General features: G+C 45.1%; 1 long non-coding RNA gene across 1 annotated transcript; it reads right to left on the reverse strand.

Moving 5' to 3' along the window:
• LOC123995587 lies at positions 1–27,447 on the reverse strand. The gene is made up of 4 exons (XR_006831860.1): positions 27,336–27,447; positions 26,879–27,017; positions 793–910; positions 1–293 (listed from the first exon to the last, which is right to left on the reverse strand). It is a non-coding gene; the product is annotated as an uncharacterized LOC123995587 (long non-coding RNA).

The following is a 27,447-nucleotide window of genomic DNA, read 5'->3' on the forward strand; positions in this document are numbered from 1 at the left end:
TGATGCTACAAAGCCCTGTACAGCTTGTTTAAATATCTTCTGTGAATCTATAAAGCCAGACAAATTTTGAGGAAAAATCCATATTTATTTTATGGCCCTTTATCCGGCTTCGGTACACTGGCAATGGTGTTTGGCATGGTGGGCTGTGGAAGCCGAGTGTTTGTGGCGATGGTTTTGACCCATCTGCGGTGTATGGCCAGCTGGATAAGACTGTCGGAAGTGGTGTAGGGCTCATAGACCAACCACCAACTGTTTGGACCTCTTGCAGAAGATTTGCTGGTACTGCATGTCTCCTGGAAAGACATGACTGTGGTGTTACCATTTTACACTTGTGGAAGGCACGTAGAGTAACATGACATTGTTGGTAAAGGTGTCAAACCAATTGGGACCTAAGTGTTTAGAGACAGACTAGTGTACTGTTTAGGGACAATGAGGGACATTGGAAGCAGCTTTTGAGCAGAGAGATCAGTCAACAATGTGAATGGGCTGGGGGCAGCAGAAGGTGTGAAAAGTCTTTTACATAGTACGTATTGTTGTGTAAGTGAGCTTGAGGAGAAATGGCACCTTTCAAACATTTTCATACACAACAATACATTTACTGTATCTCTAAGCACAACTAAACCCCCTTCCTCATCTCAAAGACCTATCTGTAAAACTCCCCCAGTCCATTGACTTTGACAGATCATTCTTGTCAATAGTAGCAGGGGATTTTTGTTGATGTCTCTTTGTATTGTGTTTTGGAAATCTGCAGAGAGAAGAATGAGGTGGTTGTGTCTACTGTTGTGTCATTACCTTTCAGTGTCCCTTGCTTGTTCTTGTCCTACAATCTTGTTGTGTTCCATTACCACAAGGTGTGGTCCCTCCCTCATACCAAAAATGTCGTTCCCTTGGGGTATTTTTCAGCAGGGCTCTGGAATGAGATTTACAAAGAGAAAAGGGTAGATTAAATTGATTACACGGTCTGGAAGGTACTCTGTGGTTCTGAGGCTACATCTAACCACCTGTAACCCCATAACACAAACACAAACCCATACAAACACTACCAATTCATGTTTATGCCATGCTTACTGTAAATTGAGCTATGTTAGCTGTCAATGGGGGCGGCAGCGTAGCCTAGTGGTTGGACTAGTAACCAGAAGGTTGCGAGTTCAAACCCCCGAGCCGACATGGTACAAATCTGTCGTTCTGCCCCTGAACAGGCAGTTAACCCACTGTTCCCAGGCTGTCATTGAAAATAAGAATATGTTCTTAACTGACTTGCCTGGTTAAATAAAGGTAAAATAAAAATAAAAAATGTGTAAATATTTTTACCAATTTACCTTCACCTAGTGCAGAGCTAGGGGTTGGAAACACATGTTGGTGGAATCAGATTGTGTACAGTAACACCTACAACAAAACACACAACAATACATAATTTAACCACCCCACTAACTGTATTGATTTCTATTAGACTGGCTAGCTGAGCACATCTAACATTGACATTTTAATATTTTCAGCTTGGTGTTAGTTAGTTAGCATCACTAAATAGGGAGCAAGATTGTTAGTCAAGTGAGAATCAACTAACCAACCATAGACACTTTTTACACCTTCATCATTACTACCAACACACCGAGAGTGAGTTCACTATATCGACAATTCCATTTTTAGTATTTTCCAGACAAGGGTGGAATAGATGGCTACCAGATTGAGTTGCTCTTATTTGCTAACGTTAGCTTGCTTAGGTTAGCTAACTGTAATCAAAGATAGAACAAATAGACAAATGTTTACTCTGCTGAAGATAGCTACCAGTCTAGTTGTGACTACCATGGCATATGCGAAATTGATAGACAGTGAGTGTCCAAACTATAGCTAGCTATATGATTTAGCTAACGGCTATTCCATTAGCTTGCAAATGTACCTAGTCTAGGTAATGCTATGTTACCTCTAATTGAGAATCTTACATTTTAAATGTTTTATTTTATTTAACCTTTCTTTATACAGGTTTTTCTCATAGAGATACAATTGCTTTTGCAAGAAAGACCTGGTCCAACAGCAACAGGGAGAACAAGGTCTCAGACAAAACAAATGACATACACTAACAAAACATTAAACAAAACTATAAACACACATACAGTACAACAATTACATATTACGTAAAGAAACAAAAATGTCATAACTAAAAAACAGCTGACCAAAAGACAATTACTTGCTTCTATGGTATTTACATCGATCAAGTGTATAAACTCCACCAACGTGAGAATGGGACTGTAATTTCTATTTATTTACTGATCTGATTAAAAAAGAACAGAGATAAAGTGGCATTTTACCCAGTATGACCTTATAAATCAGTGTATAGCAGTGTTTAAGCTTATGCAAGGTCAATGACGACTAGCCAACGGCACTGTAGAGATCACAATGTGTTAGAAGTTTTTGATTGGTAATGACGCTGAGGGCCACATGAAATGCTGAATCAAGAGCTCTCAGGGTAGTGGTTGATGCTATATATATATATATATATATATATATATATATATATATATATATATATATATATATATATATATATATATATATATATATAACACATTTTGTTAATGGAGAAAACGATGGTATCACATCACTTCTCAGCTGTCGTCTAAATGGATTCCCCATCCATTCAGTCTGAAATCCCTCTGATAATCTTTGGTCACCGTAAGCATCATTCTTGATAGCCCCAAACATCTGGAAGCATCAGGGTAAATCTCTGGTAGGTAGAATGGTGAAAGCTAACTCCTGTCTTTCTCTGCTAATTACAAACATAACACCCCACAGGCATGATGACAAATGTTAGTGGAAAAACAAACATAAAAAATGTGCCGAGAGAAGAGCTGAGATTGATGAGTGTTGGTCATTAGAAGTAAACAATGCCACCCACAAAGTTTGTGTGCAAGCCCCATCTGCCAATTAACTATGAATGCTGGACTTTGGTTCACTATGAGCAGACAAATACACAGGAAGTCAAAAGTTCCCTATTCTGCCAGTGAAATGAAAATGCGCTCATTCTAGCTTGTGGTTTGGATAATGTTAATGTTTATGTTAAAAACATAATGTAATAATGACTATATGTTGTGGCAGAGACAGGGTTTTATGTCACAATTTTTTTTTCTAAATCTCTGAAGACTCCAAGCATGAGAAAGGGTTTAAACATATATATTTAATACATTTTGGTGAATGTATCCATATTCCCCCTTCCCCCGTATCCATATTCCCCCTTTATATCTTAATGTATATACAGTGGGGCAAAAAAGTATTCAGTCAGCCACCAATTGTGCAAGTTCTCCCACTTAAAAAGATGAGAGGCCTGTAATTTTCATCATAAGTACACTTCAACTATGACAGACAAAATGAGAAAAAAAATCCAGAAAATCACATTGTAGGATTTTTAATGAATTTATTTGCAAATTATGGTGGTAAATAAGCATTTGGTCACCTACAAACAAGCAAGATTTCTGGCTCTCACAGACCTGTAACTTCTTCTTTAACCTCTTGAAGCTATGGGGGCGCTATTTCATTTTATTGGATAAAAGAAACGTGCCCGTTTTAACCGCAATATTTTGTCACGAAAAGATGCTCGACCATGCATATAATTGAAATTGACAGCTTTGGAAAGAAAACACTCTGACGTTTCCAAATCTGCAAAGATATTGTCTGTGAGTGCCCCAGAACTGATGCTACAGGCGAAACCAAGATGAAACTTCAAACCGGAAGTGAGCAAAATTTGAGGCGCTGTTTTTCATTGTCTCCTTATATGGCTGTGAATGCGCCAGGAACGAGCCTACACTTCTTGCCGTTTCCTCAAGGTCTCTGCAAGCATTGTGACGTATTTGTAGGCATATCATTGGAAGATTGGCCATAAGAGACTACCAGACTGTCCGCCCGGTGTCCTTTGTTGAAATTGGTGCGTAATCTTCAGCTGCAAACATTTTTCCATGGGATTCAGAGGAGAAAGCACACTTCCACAAACGATATATCATCGAAGAGATATGTGAAAAACACCTTGAGGATTGATTCTAAACGACATATTATTTTTGATGACAAAATTTTTGTTTTTTTTTGGTAGCCAAACGTGATGTACAAAACTCCTACACAAAGAATATTTTTGGAAAAACGGAACATTTGCTATCTAACTGAGAGTCTCCTCATTGAAAACATCTGAAGTTCTTCAAAGGTAAATTATTTTATTTGAATGCTTTTCTTGTTTTTGTGAAAATGTTGCATGCTGAATGCTACGCTAAATGCTACGCTAAATGCTACGCTAAAATGCTATGCTAGGCTATCAATACTCTTACACAAATGCTTGTTTAGCTATGGTTTAAAAGTATATTTTGAAAATCTGAGATGACAGTGTTGTTAACAAAAGGCTAAGCTTGTGAGCCAATATATTTATTTCATTTCATTTGCGATTTTCATGAATAGTTAATGTTGCGTTGTGGTAATGAGCTTGAGGCTATAATTACGATCCCGGATACGGGATTGCTCGTCGCAAGAGGTTAAATAATTAAACTATAAAGCGATTAAATTCACAAATGAATTTACTGTTTTTAATTTTGGCCATCAACCAAAACAAAGCATCTACAATGGTATTCCATTTCCAGGAAACCTCGACTCATGATGGTGGAAGATGAGTGTTCAGTAAAGGCAATTTGGAATCTGCTGGCATCACCACGCAACATTAACATCGCTCTAATCACAGTGAGAAGACAGTTTAAGAAACTTGAGTGGACTTATAATATTTTTTCCCAAGAACATTAACCATGTGTGTTCTCTTGTTTTGTATTGTTCTGTAGTTTCGACCCAATGATTTGTCTGGCAAACAAAGACCTTTGCATGCTGCAAAACTGTTAAATACAACTTTTGTATAACTAACACCTTTAGTGAGAGGTCTAATGCATTCATATTTAATAATTTCTGCCCTCCAAATTCGTATTGATTATATAAATAGGCCCATGTGCACCTTCATCAGATGAACCACAACATGTCGGCTAAAACGATTGTATTCATGATGTATTCACAATTTTCTTTAACCTTTTGAAGCGAGGGGGCACTATTTTTATGTTTGGAAAAATAACATTCCCAAAGTAAACGGCCTATTTCTCATGACCAGATGCTAGAATATGCATATAATTGACAGATTAGGATAGAAAACACAGTTTCCAGAACTGTCAAAATATTGTCTGTGAGTATAACAGAACTGATATTGCAGGCGAAACCATGAGGAAAATCCAATCAGGAAGTGCCTCTTATTTAGAAACCCTTTCGTTCCTATGCATGCCTATCCTCCATTTAAAGACATATCAACCAGATTCCTTTTTCTCTGGCTTCCCCAAGGTGTCAAGTCTTTAGACATAGTTTCAGGCTTTTATTTTGAAAAATGAGCGTGAAAGATCACATTGCGTAAGTGGATAGGTGGGGGCTCTCAGAGTGAGTTTTTGCGCTACAGAGTAAAGCTGTTAGTGAAAAACCTACACACTCGGTTGATATAATATCGAATATCTATTTTAAAAACTACCTGAGGAATGATTATAAAAACGTTTGACATAATATAATAATAATAATATATGCCATTTGCTTTTTCTTACAGTCATGTGCATACATTTTGGTCCCGGGGATCGAACCCACTACCCTGGCGTGTTTCTGTGGACATTTTGAAGACTATTTGGAATTTCCGTCTGCGTTGTCGTGGATTTCTGAACATAACGCGACAAACAAACGTCGGTATTTTGGGTATAAAAATAATATTTTTGGAACAAAAGGAACATTCGTTGTGTAACTAGGAGTCTCCTGAGTGAAAACATCCCAAGATCATCAAAGGTAAACGGTTAATTTGATTACTTTTCTGATTTTCCTGACCAAGCTTCCTGTCTCATCTTCTTCTGTCTGTGCTTTTTGCCATTATTATCCTTATCCTATGTTGATAAATTCCTCCCGTTAATCTTTCCTAGAATTTTACAATAATTATTTGTATGAATCCTGATATATCATTTAGATCTCACACTTCATACGACTACAAGTTCTACTTATTTTAGTTCCTTATGACTTCTGACTGATAAATATATATCTCCTTATTCTATGTGTTTGCTTTTAAAATTCTGATTAAATTACTACTATGTGTCTCACTATTGATGTGTATGTCATTACTCCCCATGTGTGGAAATCGGATCTTTGGCTAATTCCCTTTTGTTAACTGACCATTTGAGTTATCTTGTTCGCATAGAATTACCGTCCTCTCTAACAGCACCTATTTATATCCCTTGCTAATAACCTCTCGGCCATCCCTCAAATAACCTTTCGGCCATTCCTCACCGACCTCAATTATTAAGCTATTTTTATTTATGGTAGTGCACATGTACCTCAGGTCATTGCGGACCTGTTCCCTCAGTTGATCTCACTTTACTTTATTTCGCCTTCTATATTATGTTTTACGGCTACTGTACTTCAACCAGTTTTACTTTTAGGTCTTCCTGTTAGATATTGTACTTCAATCAGTTTTACTTTTAGGTCTTACTGTTAGATACTGTAGTTCAAAATGTCTTAATTAGATCTGTGACCCAGTGCCGCCAACACTAACATAGATACTTTTGTCTTAACATTTCTCTACATTAGATTATATGGACGGTATACCCGATACAAATCTTACTTACTGTTTTACAGTTAAAATCCTCCCTCACATTTATCTTGCTTAAATTTTTTGTAAGTTTAGAATTTAACCCCAAACTAATGAATAAAGATCACCGAACTTATCTTGCAGCTGAGAATTCAATGTTGGTTGGATTTTGTCACCTTTTTCTGTCGTGTACCAGTTTGCCACTGGCCTGAAATGGAACCTCAATTTCCAGAGGCCAGGTCTTTAACTTACGGAATACCGATCCGTCCGTGTACGGTTTTCGGTGCTCCCATTGTACGACAGAAAACAGGTATTGAAATCTGGTTCGAAGGACCAAGTTGTCACAATAATTTTCTATCCCAATGATAATAACTGACAATCAATAGCTCTGACCAATCCCCGAGGTTTGTAAGACCATGGGTATAATAATAATTAGTCAAAGACTCAGCTTTTGCAAAAGGTTAGTACAGTTTATTCAGAAAACGTTCTAAAGTCAAGATTACAAAGACATCCATTTTATAGCAACGCACATACATACACACACAAATAGTAGGTATGCTACGCACATACTGTCCTCCTACCCAGCCGAGAAAGATTAGGGGAGTCCGTGAAAATCCATCCCTGTCCTGCCTCAAGGTAGTGAGACCCTGGGAAGTACTCTGTGGCTCCCAGCCAAGGTCGACACCGAATCTTGCTCAGACAGTCTGTTTTTAAGATATTATAATACAGATATATTGTTATACTCTAATTCTAACAAAAACCTACACTCACATATATATATAATTCTACTGACTGAAATCACACACATCATTAGAATAATCTCATGATTCTAATCAATTTCATACAATCATATGGTTTCAGGGTCGAATATTCTAATCATTCTTATGTACATATAAATCCCATTAACAGTTACACTCGTAACCACGAGCCTGCTGAACCAGGAGACCGAAAGGGGTAGGGAGATGGTGACACAAAGCGGTATCCAACCGTATGGACCACCATCGTGACGCCACAAGGGAGCTGCCAGATGATGGTGGCTGCAATGCCCGAGCTGCTGGTACCTCTCCTAGTGGGACGGGAATGTCCTCTGTTCACGGCCCAATGGGGGCACGAGTTGAGGAAGAAGGTACGAGCCGGCCAAAGAAGAGAGCGGGGACGACCAATAGCATGGGTCTACGGCTCTGAAGTCGGAGGGGGCGCCAGAACCCGAACCCCGTGGGGAATCCCTGGAGGAGGAGCCCATCCTCCCCCTCTTCGATTTCGAGGGGGAAAGTCGAGACCCCCCTGGGGGCCAACTGAGGGGACAATTCGGGACGGCCCAGTGGGAGGATCCGAACTTGAAAACCGCCGCAGCCCAAGTGATAGCGGTGAATGGACAGCTACTTCCGGGATTGAGTGACTGGCGATACCCCCATTTCCAAATCAAGAATAACTTTTTGTATCAGGTGTCATGTCAACAGGGGGAACTTCGAGAAGTATTGTTGCTGCCCCGACGCGATGTGGGATCCGTTCTTCAGCTGGCCCACACCCACCTGTTGAGGGCGCACATGGGAATGGGGAAGACCTGGGAACGGATTGCCGCCCGGTTCCACTGGCCCGTGTTGAGGAGGGCCGTGGAAGACTACTGTCGCAGCTTTCCGGAGTGTCAACTCACGGCCCCGAAAGCCCACTTCTGAAGCCCATTGTTCCCCTTACCGATCATCGGGGTTTCCTTTGAACGCATCACCATGGACATAGTGGGACCCCTGGTAAAAATTGCATGAGGACACTGGTACATCCTGGCGACATCCTGGCAGATTATGCCAATCGGTATCCCTAGGTCATTCCACTACGGGTGGCGGTATCCAAGGGAATCGCCCGGGAGCTGTTCCATCTCTTTAGCCGGGTGGGCATCCCGAACGAGATCTTGACAAACCAAGGTACAGAGTTTATGTTATGCTGGTGAATGAGGACCCAAAAGCGACTTAACGGAAACAGAGTCTTTATTCCAGTTTTAAACAAAAGCGATAATCCTGGATATTATCTAGGTAAAAGCAAAACAGGAAAACTGAAATCCACTCGTCAGTAGAGAGGAATGACTGGAGACGCGACCACAGACTGCAGGTCGCTTCGGGAAGGCACCGGCCGTAGCTGACATTGACACCTGCTCACACGCAGCATCTGAAGAAGGTAAAACACGACAGGGCGGAACAAGGACACAGAACAGCGAACATCAAGCAAGGATCCGACAAGGACAGAAGCGGAAAACAGAGGGAGAAATAGGGACTCTAATCAGAGGGCAAAATAGGGGACAGGTGTGAAAAGAGTAAATGAGGTAGTTAGGAGAATGAGGAACAGCTGGGAGCAGGAACGGAACGATAGAGAGAGAGAGCGAGAGAGGGAGAGAGGGAGGGGGAGAGAGAGGGATAGAAAGAGGGAAATAACCTAATAAGACCAGCAGAGGGAAACGAATAGAAGGGAAGCACAGAGACAAGACATGATAATAAATGACAAAACATGACAGTACACCCCCACTCACCGAGCGCCTCCTGGCGCACTCGAGGAGGAACCCTGGCGGCAACGGAGGAAATCATCAATCAACGAACGGTCCAGCACGTCCCGAGATGGAACCCAACTCCTCTCCTCAGGACCGTAACCCTCCCAATCCACTAAGTACTGGTGACCACGTCCCCGAGAACACATGTCCATGATCTTCCGTACCTTGTAAATAGGTGCGCCCTCGACAAGGACGGGGGGGGGAGGGAAGACGAACGGGAGCGCGAAGAAAAGGTTTGACACAGGAGACATGGAAGACAGGGTGGACGCGACGAAGATGTCGCGGAAGAAGCAGTCGCACAGCGACAGGATTGACGACCTGAGAGACACGGAACGGACCAATGAACCGCGGAGTCAACTTGCGAGAAGCTGTCGTAAGGGGAAGGTTACGAGTGGAAAGCCACACTCTCTGACCGCGACAATACCTAGGACTCTTAATCCTACGTTTATTGGCGGCTCTCACAGTCTGCGCCCTGTAACGGCAAAGTGCAGACCTGACCCTCCTCCAGGTGCGCTCACAACGTTGGACAAAAGCCTGAGCGGAGGGAACGCTGGACTCGGCGAGCTGGGATGAGAACAGAGGAGGCTGGTACCCCAGACTACTCTGAAACGGAGATAGCCCGGTAGCAGACGAAGGAAGCGAGTTGTGAGCGTATTCTGCTCAGGGGAGCTGTTCTGCCCAAGACGCAGGGTTTCGAAAAGAAAGGCTGCGTAATATGCGACCAATCGTCTGATTGGCCCTTTCTGCTTGACTGTTAGACTGGGGATGAAAACCGGAAGAGAGACTGACGGAAGCACCGATCAAACGACAGAACTCCCTCCAAAACTGTGACGTGAATTGCGGGCCTCTGTCTGAAACGGCGTCTAACGGGAGGCCATGAATTCTGAACACATTCTCAATGATGATTTGTGCCGTCTCCTTAGCGGAAGGAAGCTTAGCTAGGGGAATGAAATGTGCCGCCTTAGAGAACCTATCGACAACCGTAAGAATCACAGTCTTCCCCGCAGACGAAGGCAGACCGGTAATAAAGTCTAAGGCGATGTGAGACCATGGTCGAGAAGGAATGGGAAGCGGTCTGAGACGACCGGCAGGAGGAGAGTTACCTGACTTAGTCTGCGCGCAGTCCGAACAAGCAGCCACGAAACGGCGCGTGTCACGCTCCTGAGTAGGCCACCAAAACCGCTGGCGAATAGAAGCAAGCGTACCCCGAACGCCGGGGTGGCCAGCTAACTTGGCAGAGTGAGCCCACTGAAGAACAGCCAGACGAGTAGAGACAGGAACGAAAAGAAGGTTACTAGGACAAGCGCCTGGCGACGCAGTGTGAGTGAGTGCTTGCTTTACCTGTGTCTTAATTCCCCAGACAGTCAACCCGACAACACGCCCTTCAGGGAGAATCCCCTCGGGGTCGGTAGAAGCCACAGAAGAACTAAAGAGACGGGATAAGGCATCAGGCTTGGTGTTCTTATTACCCGGGCGATAAGAAATCACGAACTCGAAACGAGCGAAAAACAACGCCCAACGAGCTTGACGTGCATTAAGTCGTTTGGCAGAACGGATGTACTCAAGGTTCTTATGGTCAGTCCAAACGACAAAAGGAACGGTCGCCCCCTCCAACCACTGTCGCCATTCGCCTAGGGCTAAGCGGATGGCGAGCAGTTCGCGGTTACCCACATCATAGTTGCGTTCTGATGGCGACAGGCGATGAGAAAAATAAGCGCAAGGATGGAACTTATCGTCAGAATGGAAGCGCTGGGATAGAATGGCTCCCACGCCCACCTCTGAAGCGTCAACCTCGACAATGAATTGTTTAGTGACGTCAGGAGTAACAAGGATAGGAGCGGATGTAAAACGCTTCTTGAGGAGATCAAAAGCTCCCTGGGCGGAACCGGACCACTTAAAGCACGTCTTGACAGAAGTAAGAGCTGTGAGAGGGGCAGCAACTTGACCGAAATTACGAATGAAACGCCGATAGAAATGAGCGAAACCTAGAAAGCGCTGCAACTCGACACGTGACTTAGGAACGGGCCAATCACTGACAGCCTGGACCTTAGCGGGATCCATCTGAATGCCTTCAGCGGAAATAACAGAACCGAGAAATGTGACAGAGGAGACATGAAAGGCGCACTTCTCAGCCTTCACGTAGAGACAATTCTCTAAAAGGCGCTGGAGTACACGTCGAACGTGCTGAACATGAATCTCGAGTGACGGTGAAAAAATCAGGATATCGTCAAGGTAGACGAAAACAAAGATGTTCAGCATGTCTCTCAGTACATCATTAACTAATGCCTGAAAGACAGCTGGAGCATTAGACCGAACGGCAGGACCCGGTATTCAAAATGCCCTAACGGAGTGTTAAATGCCGTTTTCCACTCGTCCCCCTCTCTGATGCGCACGAGATGGTAAGCGTTACGAAGGTCAAACTTAGTAAAGAACCTGGCTCCCTGCAGAATCTCGAAGGCTGACGACATAAGGGGAAGCGGATAACGATTCTTAACTGTTATGTCATTCAGCCCTCGATAATCCACGCAGGGGCGCAGAGTACCGTCCTTCTTCTTAACAAAAAAAACCCCGCTCCGGCGGGAGAGGAAGAAGGCACCACGGTACCGGCGTCGAGAGAAACAGACAAATAATCCTCGAGAGCCTTACGTTCGGGAGCCGACAGAGAGTATAGTCTACCCCGAGGGGGAGTGGTCCCCGGAAGGAGATCAATACAACAATCATACGACCGGTGAGGAGGAAGGGAGGTGGCTCTGGACCGACTGAAGACCGTGCGCAGATCATGATATTCCTCCGGCACTCCTGTCAAATCACCAGGTTCCTCCTGAGAAGAGGGGACAGAAGAAACAGGAGGGATTGGAGACATTAAACACTTCACATGACAAGAAACGTTCCAGGATAGGATAGAATTACTAGACCAATTAATAGAAGGATTATGACATACTAGCCAGGGATGACCCAAAACAACAGGTGTAAAAGGTGAACGAAAAATCAAAAAGGAAATGGTCTCACTGTGGTTACCAGATACTGTGAGGGTTAAAGGTAGTGTCTCACAATTGATACTGGGGAGAAGACTACCATCTAAGGCGAACATGGGCGTGGGCTTCCCTAACTGTCTGAAAGGAATGTCATGTTTCCGAGCCCATGCTTCGTCCATAAAACAACCCTCAGCCCCAGAGTCTATCAAGGCACTGCAGGAAGCAGCCGAACCGGTCCAGCGTAGATGGACCGACAAAGTAGTACAGGATCTTGATGGAGAGACCTGAGTAGTAGCGCTCACCAGTAGCCCTCCGCTTACTGATGAGCTCTGGCTTTTACTGGACATGAAATGACAAAATGTCCAGCAGAACCGCAATAGAGGCAAAGGCGGTTGGTGATCCTCCGTTCCCTCTCCTTAGTCAAGATGCGAATACCTCCCAGCTGCATGGGCTCAGTCTCTGAGCCGGAGGGAGGAGATGGTTGAGATGCGGAGAGGGGGAACACCGTTAACGCGAGCTCTCTTCCACGAGCTCGGTGACGAAGATCTACCCGTCGTTCTATGCGGATGGCGAGTGCAATCAAAGAGTCCACGCTGGAAGGAACCTCCCGGGAGAGAATCTCATCTTTAACCTCAGCGTGGAGTCCCTCCAGAAAACGAGCGAGCAACGCCGGCTCGTTCCAGTCACTGGAGGCAGCAAGAGTGCGAAACTCTATAGAGTAATCCGTTATGGATCGATCACCTTGACATAGGGAAGCCAGGGCCCTGGAAGCCTCCTTACCAAAAACTGAACGATCAAAAACCCGTATCATCTCCTCTTTAAAGTTCAGATAATTGTTAGAACACTCAGCCCTTGCCTCCCAGATAGCTGTGCCCCACTCCCGAGCCCGACCAGTAAGGAGTGAAATGACGTAAGCGATCCGAGCTCTCTCTCTTGAGTATGTTTTGGGTTGGAGAGAGAACACAATATCACACTGGGTGAGAAAGGAGCGGCACTCAGTGGGCTGCCCAGAGTAACATGGTGGGTTATTAACCCTAGGTTCCGGAGACTCGGAAGACCAGGAAGTAGCTGGTGGCACGAGACGAAGACTCTGAAACTGTCCTGAGAGGTCGGAAACCTGAGCGGCCAGGGTCTCAACGGCATGACGAGCAGCAGACAATTCCTGCTCGTGTCTGCCGAGCATTGCTCCCTGGATCTCGACGGCAGTGTTGCGAGAATCCGTAGTCGCTGGGTCCATTCTTGGTCGGATCCTTCTGTTATGCTGGTGAATGAGGACCCAAAAGCGACTTAACGGAAACAGAGTCTTTATTCCAGTTTTAAACAAAAGCGATAATCCTGGATATTATCTAGGTAAAAGCAAAACAGGAAAACTGAAATCCACTCGTCAGTAGAGAGGAATGACTGGAGACGCGACCACAGACTGCAGGTCGCTTCGGGAAGGCACCGGCCGTAGCTGACATTGACACCTGCTCACACGCAGCATCTGAAGAAGGTAAAACACGATAGGGCGGAACAAGGACACAGAACAGCGAACATCAAGCAAGGATCCGACAAGGACAGAAGCGGAAAACAGAGGGAGAAATAGGGACTCTAATCAGAGGGCAAAATAGGGGACAGGTGTGAAAAGAGTAAATGAGGTAGTTAGGAGAATGAGGAACAGCTGGGAGCAGGAACGGAACGATAGAGAGAGAGAGCGAGAGAGGGAGAGAGGGAGGGGGAGAGAGAGGGATAGAAAGAGGGAAAGAACCTAATAAGACCAGCAGAGGGAAACGAATAGAAGGGAAGCACAGAGATAAGACATGATAATAAATGACAAAACATGACAGTTTATGTCCCGCCTCAAGAAAGAGTTGTGCCCTCCTGCAGATCAAGTAGATCCGGATCTCTGTTTTTCACCCTGCAGATGGAGGGGCTCGTCGAGCGCTTTAATAAAATGCTCAAACAGATGCTGCGGAAGGTCATCGAGCAGGACGGGAAGAACTGGGACCAGCTACTACTCCACCTAATGTTCTCAATCCCAGAAGTACCCCAATCTTCCACTGGCTTTTCCTCGTTCTAGGAGGCAATGCGGCCTACTGGTCCTCGCAAAGGAGGTGTGGGAAGCCCAACCGACCCCATTACGCAGCGTGGCAGAGCACATGGAGACAATGAGGGAGCAGATGACAGCCATATGGCCCATCGTGAGGGAACATATGGAGAAGGCCCAACGCGCCCAAGCCCAGGTCTACAATCGGGGAGCCCAGCCCCAAGAATTCCAGGTGGGAGACAGGGTGACGGTCTTGATCCCCACAGCCGAAAGTAAATTCCTGGCAACATGGCATGGACCATACGAGGTGGTCGAGAAGATGGAACCTATCAATTACTGTGTACGGCAACCGGAGAGACGGAAACCTCAACAAATTTACCACGTGAACCTGTTGAAGAAGTGGCATATAAGGACAGCGTTGTCCATGTTGTGGTCGGGACCCAGAACGCCAACGGGACCAATGGTGGTCCTGAGCAATGAGGACTTCGACCCGGTCCAGAAGCAAGAGCTCAGGGACCTTGACAATCGGAACACGGCCGTGTTCTCCGAGAAGAAGGGCCTCACGACCCTCACTGAACACAACATCCGTACCCGGCCCGGCGAAACAGTAAGAAAGAGGCCATATCAGATTCCTGAGGCCTGAAGGAAGGCCGTGAAGCAGGAAATGGAATGTATGCTGAGGATGGGGGTCGTTGAAGAGTCCCTCAGTGCATGGTGCAGCCCCATCGTGTTGGTGCCCAAACCAGACAGTAGCCTCTGCTTCTGTAATGATTTCTGGGGGGTGAACGACATCAGCTTGTTTGACGCATATCCTATGTCGAGGGTGGACGAGCTCATCCACCGATTGGGAAAGGCCCGGTACATCAACACCCTTGACCTTGGACCTTTGGATATTGGCAGGTACCGTTTGCAGCCTCCTCCAGGGAGAAGATGGCGTTGTCGACAACAGACTGGTGGTATCAGTTTGGTCACCATGGTCACCACGGAGCCACACCCACATTCCAACAGCTGATGAACAAAGTACTTCGACCCCAAGGTTGGGAAGAGCACTCGACATGCCTCCAGGCGGTGCTGTATTCGCTCAGACAAGCCGGGTTGACGGCAAACCCCAAGAAGTGCAAACTAGGTTTCGAGGAGATGTAGTATCTGGGGTCTTTGATCAGACTGGGGAACGTCAAGCCACAGGAGAGGAAGGTTCACGTGGTGCATGAATGGCCCGTTCCACACACCAAGACACAGGACAAGTCCTTCCTGGGACTGGCAGGATACTATAGCCAATTTATCCCCAACTTTGCGGCTGTAGCTTCCCGCCTCACTGATCTAACCAGGGCCCGCCTCCCGAAAACAGTGAAATGGACGAACGTGTAAACTAACAAATCCACCAACAACATAGCCTGACAAGACTGGACACTCTTTGTTGCTCCTTATGAAAAATCTTACTGGCTGGGCAATTAGCTCAAATGGTAGATTGCTTCCTTAGCATGCGAGAGGTAGTGGGATCGATTCCCCCATTCTCCAAAAATACATTGTTTTTGTGGATCCAAGAAAACTCCAGTTCACACTTCATGCAACCTTGTCTTACGAACAACATCTAATCTCGAAACTCAGGATCGAACCAGGGACCTTTATATTTTAAAGTCTAACGCTCTCCCAACTGAGCTATTTAGGAAACCTACTAAAAACACTTATTTGGCACCGTTGACGATACACACGCATGTGACTCACAATTTTGACACTCAAAATGTACCCCATCATGTACATCAGCAGAAAGCTGGTTCCCAGAGAGAAAAAGTACTTCATTGTGGAGAAAGAGTGTCTTGTGGTGAAGTGGTCGCTAAACACTCAAGTATTACCTGTTGGGTACCCACTTCACTCTGGTCATGGACCATGCTCCCTTGGTCTGGATGGCCAGGGGAAAGGACACAAATGATTGGGTAGGTGGTTCTTGTCCCTTCAACGCTTCTCTTTTTCTGTTGTGCACAGGTCAGGGGCGAAGCGCGGAAATTTGGATGCCCTATCGAGAAGGGAGCCGTACGTCGCACTGACAGCAGTCCCCTCTCTGACAGAGCTAAGGGGGAGGGGTGTGTGGCGTACAGCAGGTCTGCCACCAGAGGGAGACTCGTCGAGGCCTGGTGACAGACGGAGTATACATCATGAGGCGATGGCTCCATCTGCTGGACGTGCCAGGTCTCGACAGGCTCTCCGCCCAGAACTAATTGGGGAGTTGGTGAGTAATCAAGGGCTGATTGCTCACCAGCTGTACAAGCCCCATAAAGCTGCCAGAAGGGCAGCACACAGGGGGAAGATTGGGGGAAGTAAGGTGACCTCCGTGTAGTTTGAGACGGTGCCCGGGAAAAGACGTTTGAGTTTGTGTGCCCGACAGGATACAGCAAGACCCGGAGCCCAGAAGATGACATCGCGGAAAGGGTCTCATTGGGAGTCCTATACTTTTCTTTTGATTTATTATTTAATAAACACTCTTGAAACTGAGCTAATCATACTCTGTCTGTGTCTGATCTGTGTAAACGTCTTGACCCAACCCCCTGGTCTGCCACAGACATATTACCTCAACTAAACGGTGCCCTCACACATTGACTCTGTATCGGTACCCCCTGTATATAGTCTCACTATTGTTATTTTACTGCTGCTCTTTAATTACTCATTACTTTTATTTCATATTCTTATCCTTATTTTTATTAAACTGCATTTTTGATTCTCCTCGAAGAGAGAAGTTTGTCCGGCTCAGTAAAGCTTCCAACATAAATTGTCCACAACAGTGAATTGGGCTACTTCTATATGAATTAATGAGGAGGTGGAACACACCTCAATTCAAACTGTTAGAAAATAAAACTTGTTAGAAAATCCTTTTGGAACATAGCCAAGTCTATAGATAATTAACCTGTTGCGACGAGCAATCCCGTATCCGGGATCCTATTTATAGCCTCAAGCTCATTACCATAACGCAACGTTAACTATTCATGAAAATCGCAAATGAAATGAAATAAATATATTTGCTCTCAAGCTTAGCCTTTTGTTAACACTGTCATCTCAGATTTTCAAAATATGCTTTTGAACCATAGCTAAACAAGCATTTGTGTAAGAGTATTGATAGCCTAGCATAGCATTAAGCCTAGCATTCAGCATGCAACATTTTCACAAAAACAAGAAAAGCATTCAAATCAAATAATTTACCTATGAAGAACTTCAGATGTTTTCAATGAGGAGACTCTCAGTGAGATAGCAAATGTTCAGTTTTTCCAAAAATATTATTTGTGTAGGACAAATCGCTCCATTTTGTTCATCACGTTTGGGTAAGAAAACCCCCGAAAACAGTTTTGAACAGTTTTGACTGGGCTGAGCGGGAACTGTACTTCCTCAGTGGTAGGGAGGCGAAGTCATTACAACGCAAACTTTTTTCCAAATTAACTCTATAATATCGACAGAAACATGGCAAACATTGTTTAGAATCAATCCTCAAGGTGTTTTTCACATATCTATCGATGATAAATCATTCGTGGCAGTTTGGTTTCTCCTCTGAAGAAAATGGAACGCGCATGGACCTGGAGATTATGCAATAATTTCGACGGAGGACACCGGGTGGACACCTGGTAAATGTAGTCTCTTATGGTCAACCTTCCAATGATATGCCTACAAATACGTCACAATGCTGCAGACACCTTGGGGAAACGACAGAAAGTGCAGGCTCATTCCTGGCGCATTCACAGCCATATAAGGAGACATTGGAACACAGGGCATTCAGGGCATTCTGGACCATTTCCTGTATGAAATTTCATCTTGGTTTCGCCTGTAGCATTAGTTCTGGGGCACTCAGAGATAATATCTTTGCAGTTTTGGAAACGTCAGAGTTTTTCTTTCCAAAGCTGTCAATTACATGCATAGTCGAGCATCGTTTCATGACAAAATATATTGTTTAAAACGGGAACCTTTTTTATCCAAAAATTAAAAGAGCGCCCCCTGTCTCGAAGAAGTTAACCTCTTGCTCCTACCCGACACGCAGGCGTCCCATCTAGACATCTGGAAATGCAAATGCGCTACGCTAAATGCTAATAGCACTCGTTAAAACTCAAACGTTCATTAAAATACACATGCAGGGTACTGAATTAAAGCTACACTCGTTGTGAATACAGGCAATAAGTCAGATTTTTAAAATGCTTTTCGGCGAAAGCATGAGAAGCTATTATCTGATAGCATGTAACACCCCAAAAGACCCGCAGGGGACGTAAACAAAATAATTTGCATAGTCGGCGCTACACAAACCGCACAAATAAAATATAAAACATTCATTACCTTTGACCATCTTCTTTGTTGGCACTCCTAGATGTCCCATAAACATCACTATTGGGTCTTTTTTTCGATTAAATCGGTCCATATATAGCCTAGATATCGATCTATGAAGACTGTGTGATCAAGGAAAAAAATAGCGTTTTATAACGTAACGTCATTTTTTTAAATTAAAAAAGTAGACGATAAACTTTCACAAAACACTTTGAAATACTTTTGTAATGCAACTTTAGGTATTAGTAAATGTTAATAAGCGATCAAATTGATCACGAAGCGATGTATATTCTATAGCTGTACGTCTGGAAATAATGTCCGGGTAAATCTCAACCAAAATATCCGGTCAGAGACCGGAAGAAAGGCGCTACCTTGTGTCCGTTTGACCAAGAAATAAATGACGTAGGCAAATGACAAGACTGTTGACATTGTGTGGAAGCTGTAGGTATTGCAACCTCGGCCCCATTTAATGTGAACCACATTCAACAATGGGTCCTAGTGGCGCATGGATATATTTTCCCATTTTCAGTGATCAGATTTTCCTACGCTTTTCGATGAAACGCACGTTCTGTTATAGTCACAGCCGTGATTTAACCAGTTTTATAAACGTCTGAGTGTTTTCTATCCACACCTACTAATCATATGCATATACTATATTCCTGGCATGAGTAGCAGGGTGCTGAATTGTTATGATATTTCAGAAAAGATCCAGATGTCAAAGAAACCGATATCCATTTTTACTGGGCTCCACTCACATACAATACACACACCAAAGTATTTGGGACAATAAATCGGCTCCACAGGGAACTTCAACCTGGCTATGAATGAACTGAAAGACAAAGCAAGGAGGGCTTTCTTTTTTATAACAAACATACATACAAACAACAATTTACAGAAACAATGACTACATCTCATCTGCCTAGACTCGCATGCTCACACCCCCATCTCTAGTGCCTGCATTATTGTTTGCCACTTGGCCTTAAATTGTACCAATTTGTTTTTCTCGGTCGCTCATGCTATTTTAATATTTCAATAATATAAATAATTAGATTTTTCCATTAAGTCAATGATGGCAGATTGATTGACTTCCAAGTATTTTCAAGATGAGTGATGATAAAAGAATCATCCAGCTCATTGAGTATATCACTACACCCCCATTTGCCATGTCTTGAAATATTCAGACAGACGGATTAAACGTTAGTTCACATTGTAATACTTCTGACAGCCAACATTCTAGCTCCGCCCACAACTTCAGGACTTCATAGCATTCCCAGAAAACATGGATTATTGAGTCACTATTTGTTTTACACTTGAGACATGAATCTGCCGTTGTGCTGTAGAATTTGTGAATTGTCTCTTGTATCATACATTCTATACATTAATTTATACTGCATTAAGCATGCATTTTAATTAACTGTAATTCCAATAGTTATGCCCCGACCTTCCCTCCATCTTGTGCCAACATCAGTTATTTTTAAATGTTTACATTTTATATTTTTTTCTAAGAGATTGTCAGTTGGATACTCTGCAATGCCATTAAAATATATATCAAATTAGACATACCAATTAGGATCTGGATCAAAATATTCAAATAAATACTAGAACCAATAGCATAATATGGCAATGAAATGTGGGGTCCGCTTACAAAACAAGAATTTGACAAATGGGACAAACACCCGCATTGAAAACATGAGGAATTCTGTAAGAGCATCCTCAGCGTAAACAGAAAAACTCCAAACAACACATGCAGAGCCGAATTAGGCCAGTTCCTTCTTCTGATTAATATCCAAAAAAGAGAGACCAAATTTGATAATAATTTAAAAACAAGTGAACCCCTACTATTACAAAGCCCTCAACTGCCAACTGCCTGAGGCACAATTCACTAACCACTACCAACCGAACAAAGCCTCAGGACAGCACTCAGAATATCTGGCCTATCCAGATTATCACAAAGCAAAAATAGAAATATAAACCCTATTGGAAAGAAATCACAAACAAACTGTGATTGACAGAAAACTTAAGAATGCACTAACTATGTACAGACTCTGAACACAGCCTGGCCTAAGAGACCAGTCATCACAGGAAAACCTGGCAGCCTAGAGAGGACAGGCTGTGCTCATTCTGCCCCAAGGAAGAGATAGAGACATGTGTATTTTCTGTAAAACTGTGACAGATATTTTGACAATAGAAATCCATTTTTCCCCCAAATTAAAAATCAATACGAAGAATTTGAAAACTTAAATGATGAAGACAAACAAATACTGCCATGCCCTGATCTGTTGTCACCTGTCCTTGTGCTTGTGTCCCCCCCCCCCCGAGGTATTGCTCACCTTTCCCACTTATCCTCTGGGTATTTACCTGTTTCTGTCTGTGCCAGTTTGTCTTTGTTCAAGTCAACCAGCGTTTTGTCTCAGTTCCTGTTTTTCTCCAGGTTCTCTTTTTCTCATTCTCCTGGTTTTGGACCCTTGTCTGTCCTGACCCCGTACCTGCCCGCCCGACCACTCTGCCTGTCCCTGAGCCTGGCTGCCATCCTGTACCTTTGCTCCACATTTACATTTACATTTAAGTCATTTAGCAGACGCTCTTATCCAGAGCGACTTACAAATTGGTGCATTCACCTTATGACATCCAGTGGAACAGTCACTTAACAATAGTGCATCTAAATCTTAAAGGGGGGGGGGTGAGAAGGATTACTTATCCTATCCTAGGTATTCCTTAAAGAGGTGGGGTTTCAGGTGTCTCCGGAAGGTGGTGATTGACTCCGCTTTCCTGGCGTCGTGAGGGAGTTTGTTCCACCATTGGGGAGCCAGAGCAGCGAACAGTTTTGACTGGGCTGAGCGGGAACTGTACTTCCTCAGTGGTAGGGAGGCGAGCAGGCCAGAGGTGGATGAACGCAGTGCCCTTGTTTGGGTGTAGGGCCTGATCAGAGCCTGGAGGTACTGAGGTGCCGTTCCCCTCACAGCTCCGTAGGCAAGCACCATGGTCTTGTAGCGGATGCGAGCTTCAACTGGAAGCCAGTGGAGAGAGCGGAGGAGCGGGGTTCCGGTTTGGAGCGAGTGGTCGCATCGGCGCTTGCTCCCGCAGGTAGTATAACTTTTTACATTTAATTTCATTATATTTCATTATAGCACAACGGTTTGATTTGTCTAATCTTAGCAATTTCTTCTCAGCTAGCTACATAGCCGTCTTTGTATCAAAGATAATTGCGTAATTATCGTATTTCGCCGTCCTAACGTAGTCTTCACTAGCCAGCTAACTAACGTCCACTGATTAGCTGCACTGGGAAAACTATTACACTCAACTGAACGACTCGATCAGTGTAGTGTTAGCTAGCTACATAGCTGTCTTTGCTGTCTTCGTATCTTCGTTCCAAGATAATTGTGTTGTTTAGGTTTAGAGTGTGTAGTCTTAGAGTGATTATCTTAATTTACCGAGGTTAGCTAGCCAGCTATTTGTCGTCCTTAACGTAGGAGACTCTGCTAGCTAGCCAACAGCTAGCCAACGCTAGCCAACGTCTTCTGAATAGAACTCAACAACCCGGTCGCATTCACAGGTAGTATCACATTTTAATTTCATTTCATTACAGTACAACGGTTTGATTTGTTTGATCGTAGCTAGCTACATAGCTAGCTACATAGCTGTCTTTGTATCAAAGATAATTGTGTAGCCTAGAGCGATTTTCTAGGTTAGCTAGCCAGCTATTGTCGTTCTTTTAACGCAACGTAACGTAAACAACACTACTAGCTAGCCAGCTAGCCCCCGAATAGCAGCACTGTAGAAACTATTACACTCAACGGAACGACTTGATTAGTGTAGTGTCAACAACGCACCCACTGCCAGCTAGCCTACTTCAGCAGTACTGTATCATTTTAATCATTTTAGTCAATAAGATTCTTGCTACGTAGCTTAACTTTCTGAACATTCGAGACGTGTAGTCCACTTGTCATTCCAATCTCCTTTGCATTAGCGTAGCCTCTTCTGTAGCCTGTTAACTATGTGTCTGTTTATCCCTGTTCTCTCCTCTCTGCACAGACCATACAAACGCTCCACACCGCGTGGCCGCGGCCACCCTAATCTGGTGGTCCCAGCGCGCACGACCCACGTGGAGTTCCAGGTCTCCGGTAGCCTCTGGAATTGCCGATCTGCGGTCAACAAGGCAGAGTTCATCTCAGCCTATGCCTCCCTCCAGTCCCTCGACTTCTTGGCACTAACGGAAACATGGATCACCACAGACAACACTGCTACTCCTACTGCTCTCTCTTCGTCCGCCCACGTGTTCTCGCACACCCCGAGAGCTTCTGGTCAGCGGGGTGGTGGCACCGGGATCCTCATCTCTCCCAAGTGGTCATTCTCTCTTTCTCCCCTTACCCATCTGTCTATCGCCTCCTTTGAATTCCATGCTGTCACAGTTACCAGCCCTTTCAAGCTTAACATCCTTATCATTTATCGCCCTCCAGGTTCCCTCGGAGAGTTCATCAATGAGCTTGATGCCTTGATAAGCTCCTTTCCTGAGGACGGCTCACCTCTCACAGTTCTGGGCGACTTTAACCTCCCCACGTCTACCTTTGACTCATTCCTCTCTGCCTCCTTCTTTCCACTCCTCTCCTCTTTTGACCTCACCCTCTCACCCTCCCCCTACTCACAAGGCAGGCAATACGCTCGACCTCATCTTTACTAGATGCTGTTCTTCCACTAACCTCATTGCAACTCCCCTCCAAGTCTCCGACCACTACCTTGTATCCTTTTCCCTCTCGCTCTCATCCAACACCTCCCACACTGCCCCTACTCGGATGGTATCGCGCCGTCCCAACCTTCGCTCTCTCTCCCCCGCTACTCTCTCCTCTTCCATCCTATCATCTCTTCCCTCCGCTCAAACCTTCTCCAACCTATCTCCTGATTCTGCCTCCTCAACCCTCCTCTCCTCCCTCTCTGCATCCTTTGACTCTCTATGTCCCCTATCCTCCAGGCCGGCTCGGTCCTCCCCTCCCGCTCCGTGGCTCGATGACTCATTGCGAGCTCACAGAACAGGGCTCCGGGCAGCCGAGCGGAAATGGAGGAAAACTCGCCTCCCTGCGGACCTGGCATCCTTTCACTCCCTCCTCTCTACATTTTCCTCCTCTGTCTCTGCTGCTAAAGCCACTTTCTACCACGCTAAATTCCAAGCATCTGCCTCTAACCCTAGGAAGCTCTTTGCCACCTTCTCCTCCCTCCTGAATCCTCCTCCTCCCCCCCCTCCTCCCTCTCTGCAGACGACTTCGTCAACCATTTTGAAAAGAAGGTCGACGACATCCGATCCTCGTTTGCTAAGTCAAACGACACCGCTGGTTCTGCTCACACTGCCCTACCCTGTGCTCTGACCTCTTTCTCCCCTCTCTCTCCGGATGAAATCTCGCGTCTTGTGACGGCCGGCCGCCCAACAACCTGCCCGCTTGACCCTATCCCCTCCCCTCTTCTCCAGACCATTTCCGGAGACCTTCTCCCTTACCTCACCTCGCTCATCAACTCATCACTGACCGCTGGCTACGTCCCTTCCGTCTTCAAGAGAACGAGAGTTGCACCCCTTCTGAAAAAACCTACACTCGATCCCTCCGATGTCAACAATTACAGACCAGTATCCCTTCTTTCTTTTCTCTCCAAAACTCTTGAACGTGCCGTCCTTGGCCAGCTCTCCCGCTATCTCTCTCTGAATGACCTTCTTGATCCAAATCAGTCAGGTTTCAAGACTAGTCATTCAACTGAGACTGCTCTCCTCTGTATCACGGAGGCGCTCCGCACTGCTAAAGCTAACTCTCTCTCCTCTGCTCTCATCCTTCTAGATCTATCGGCTGCCTTCGATACTGTGAACCATCAGATCCTCCTCTCCACCCTCTCCGAGTTGGGCATCTCCGGCGCGGCTCACGCTTGGATTGCGTTGCGCTCCTACCTGACAGGTCGCTCCTACCAGGTGGCGTGGCGAGAATCTGTCTCCTCACCACGCGCTCTCACCACTGGTGTCCCCCAGGGCTCTGTTCTAGGCCCTCTCCTATTCTCGCTATACACCAAGTCACTTGGCTCTGTCATAACCTCACATGGTCTCTCCTATCATTGCTATGCAGACGACACACAACTAATCTTCTCCTTTCCCCCTTCTGACGACCAGGTGGCGAATCGCATCTCTGCATGTCTGGCAGACATATCAGTGTGGATGACGGATCACCACCTCAAGCTGAACCTCGGCAAGACGGAGCTGCTCTTCCTCCCGGGAAGGACTGCCCGTTCCATGATCTCGCCATCACGGTTGACAACTCCATTGTGTCCTCCTCCCAGAGCGCTAAGAACCTTGGTGTGATCCTGGACAACACCCTGTCGTTCTCAACCAACATCAAGGCGGTGGCCCATTCCTGTAGGTTCATGCTCTACAACATCCGCAGAGTACGACCCTGCCTCACACAGGAAGCGGCGCAGGTCCTAATCCAGGCACTTGTCATCTCCCGTCGGATTACTGCAACTCGCTGTTGGCTGGGCTCCCTGCCTGTGCCATTAAACCCCTTCAACTCATCCAGAACGCAGCAGCCCGTCTGGTGTTCAACCTTCCCAAGTTCTCTCACGTCACCCCGCTCCTCCGTTCTCTCCACTGGCTTCCAGTTGAAGCTCGCATCCGCTACAAGACCATGGTGCTTGCCTACGGAGCTGTGAGGGGAACGGCACCTCAGTACCTCCAGGCTCTGATCAGGCCCTACACCCAAACAAGGGCACTGCGTTCATCCACCTCTGGCCTGCTCGCCTCCCTAACACTGAGGAAGTACAGCTCCCGCTCAGCCCAGTCAAAACTGTTCGCTGCTCTGGCCCCCCCAATGGTGGAACAAACTCCCTCACGACGCCAGGACAGCGGAGTCAATCACCACCTTCCGGAGACACCTGAAACCCCACCTCTTTAAGGAATACCTAGGATAGGATAAGTATTCCCCCCCCCCCCCCTTTAAGATTTAGATGCACTATTGTAAAGTGACTGTTCCACTGGATGTCATAAGGTGAATGCACCAATTTGTAAGTCGCTCTGGATAAGAGCGTCTGCTAAATGACTTAAATGTAATGTAAATGTAAACACCAGACGGGCTGCGGCGTTCTGGATGAGTTGTAGGGGTTTGATGGCACAGGCAGGGAGCCCAGCCAACAGCGAGTTGCAGTAATCCAGACGGGAGATGACAAGTGCCTGGATTAGGACCTGCGCCTCTTCCTGTGTGAGGCAGGGTCGTACTCTGCGGATGTTGTAGAGCATGAACCTACAGGAACGGGCCTCTGGATTACTGACCTTTGCCTGAACTGACCCTGTATGTACCTTGACCTCTACTCTGGATTATCGACCCCTGCCTGCCTTGACCTGTGTTTTGCCTTCCCCTGTTTTTACAATAAACATTGTTACTTCACACAGTCTGCACTTGGGTCTTACCTTGATTCCTAATAAATACATACTTGGTAAAAAACCTAAATATTGTGTTTTAAGCAGCCAAATGTGTGGCATCCTGCCACAACCTGAGGGAAAGTCAGTGATAAGTATTGTGTGATTATTCATATTAGCCATTTATTTATTTTTTTATTGTTTATTGTTAGTGCTGTTAATATGCTTATCACTATCATTATCATTGCTTAATTACAAACAGTCTAGAATATTCCAGTCTATGACCATCGTCGCTATATGTTTACTTTGACAATATAAGTGTTTACTTTCCATGTCAATAAAGTATACTGAAGGCCAGCATCCCAGAGTCACCTCTTCATTTTTGACGTTGAGACTGGTGTTTTGCAGGTACCCTTTAATGAAGCTGCCAGTTGAGGACTTGTGAGACGTCTGTTTCTCAAACTAGACACTTCAATGTACTTGTCCTCTTGCTCAGTTGTGCACTGGGGCCTCCCAGTCCTCTTTCTATTCTGGTTAGAGCCAGTTTGTGCTGTTCTGTGAAGGGAGTAGTACACAGCACTGTACGACATCTTCAGTTTCTTGGCTATTCCATGCAAGAAATTGCCTTTCTCAGAACAAGAATAGACTGACGAGTTTCAGAAGAAAGGTCTTTGTTCCTGACCATTTTTTTGCCTTTAATCGAACCCCACAAATGCTGGTGCTCCAGATTCTAAACTAGCCTAAAAAAGGACAGTTTTATTGCTTCTTTAATCAGAACAGTTTTCAGATGTGCTAACATAATTGCAAAAGGGTTTTCTAATAATCTATTAGCCTTTTAAAATTATAAACTTGGATTAGCTAACACAACATGTCATTGGAACACAGGGGTGATGGTTGCTGATAATGGGCCTCTGTACACCTATGGAGATATTCCATAAAACATGTAACCTTTCCAGCTACAATAGTCATTTATAACATTAACTATGTTTACACTGTATTTCTGATCTCAGCTAAATGTTTCATTGTTTGTGATAATGCCACTTACCACACACTTATGTCAACACAGCATAAGGAGGTAGCCCGGGAAGTAAAGCCAGTGACCTCTGCATGTTTTTGGGTCTCCGAGTACATACAGATCGTACTTTCCTCCAACAAAGGGGTTCCCCGCTGCTGAGGTCTCGCTACTGCCATACCAACAACAAGATTGGATTAGAGAGAGAGCTGACTGTGCGATGGAGCCTGGACTCACCAGTCCGATTGTCATGTAAATGCCAATACAGTTGGTGCCCGACAAAATATAATGGTTTAACATAGTAAAAGGTTTCCCTGTCAGCAAAATTACAAACGGAAACATCAGCTCTAGGATCTTAAAAAAAAAATGTATTTCCTATTTGGGGCTCATTTTAACACTCAGGGGTAGCGCATGGGAAATAACCACAGCGTAAGTCCCCACCCTCTGTCATAATGTATTACTCCCACCAAGGTTTTCTTGGAGAAATTACCTCTGGATTTGTTCACTGTTTTCCTTATGTTCCTGGAGGCAGTTTGTTTAGTTTGGAACTGATGGTTGACGTTTCAGGATTCCGGAAGCAGACCCACCAGCGGGACGGAAAA

This window comes from Oncorhynchus gorbuscha, linkage group LG14 (assembly GCF_021184085.1).
Source record: "Oncorhynchus gorbuscha isolate QuinsamMale2020 ecotype Even-year linkage group LG14, OgorEven_v1.0, whole genome shotgun sequence".
NCBI lineage: Eukaryota > Metazoa > Chordata > Actinopteri > Salmoniformes > Salmonidae > Oncorhynchus > Oncorhynchus gorbuscha.